Source organism: Nannospalax galili, unplaced genomic scaffold (genome assembly GCF_000622305.1).
Source record: "Nannospalax galili isolate Female #2095 unplaced genomic scaffold, S.galili_v1.0 scaffold543, whole genome shotgun sequence".
NCBI lineage: Eukaryota > Metazoa > Chordata > Mammalia > Rodentia > Spalacidae > Nannospalax > Nannospalax galili.
The window spans coordinates 2,891,743-2,892,715 of NW_008352270.1; positions in this window are offsets into that span (position 1 = coordinate 2,891,743).

A 973-nucleotide genomic window follows, 5' to 3' on the forward strand; every position below is an offset into this window, starting at 1 on the left:
CTGAATCACCATCCCGGAAAAAAGGAAAACTTGTATGACTTTCTGGAGTGTGCTATGAATTAACTTATGGCCATTTTCTACAAACCGTCTTCATGGTACATACTCTCATGAGCCATGAACATCTTCAGAGCGAATGCAATACTGCATGACTGCCCCAAAGTCGACGCAGGCCAACGTCCCTAACAAGGGGGTGCTTCCGAGAGGGCCTGGGATGCCGGTACACCGCAACCCCACGTGCGGGTCGCGCTGGCTCTGGGCCCGCACCGCGTCTCCCGAGACGCTCCGAGCTCCGGCCGCGTTGCGGGCGAAGACGAGGGCCTGCGCTCTGGGCCCGCCCACCCCGAGACGTCCGGTGCGGTGGGAGTGCGGGGAAGCCCAGAACTTCCCGGCGGGAGCGCGGGCCGTGCCGGCGCGGGCTGGCTGGGGAGCTGATCTCGCGAGAGGAGGCCGAGGGGCGCGGGGAAGCCTGAGGACCAAGGCCCGGCCCGGGCAGCCAAGCTGAGGCGGTGGCTGCGGGGAAGCCGCTCCCGCCCCTGAGGAGAGTCAGCCCCTGACGTCAGGAGTTTTCCTCAAAGTCAACAACAAGCCCCGAGGCGGCGGCGGCCAAGAGCTCCCGCGGCGGTCCCTGGAGGGAGGAAGGAGGGGGCGGGGAGGCGGCCGGTCCCCGAGGCGGGCGGGCGAGGCCGCGGCCCCCACCCCGTTCTGTGCAGCGCACGCCGGGCCCGGAGCCTCCACCCCGCGCCTACCCGCCCGCCGGCGCTACCCGGCCCCCGCCCGAGCCGTGTTTTCTGGTGATGAATTTGTAGCCGATATCCGATTCCCATGTAGAGTCTCCGCCTCCTCCTCCTCCCCGCGCTGCCGCCGCCGCCGCCGCCCGCCCTCCTCCCGCCTCCTCCCGCCGCCGCCCGCTCCAGCTCCGCGGCCCGCCCGGCCGTCTCCCTCCCTCCCCGGCAGCCCTTCGCCTCCCCTCCCG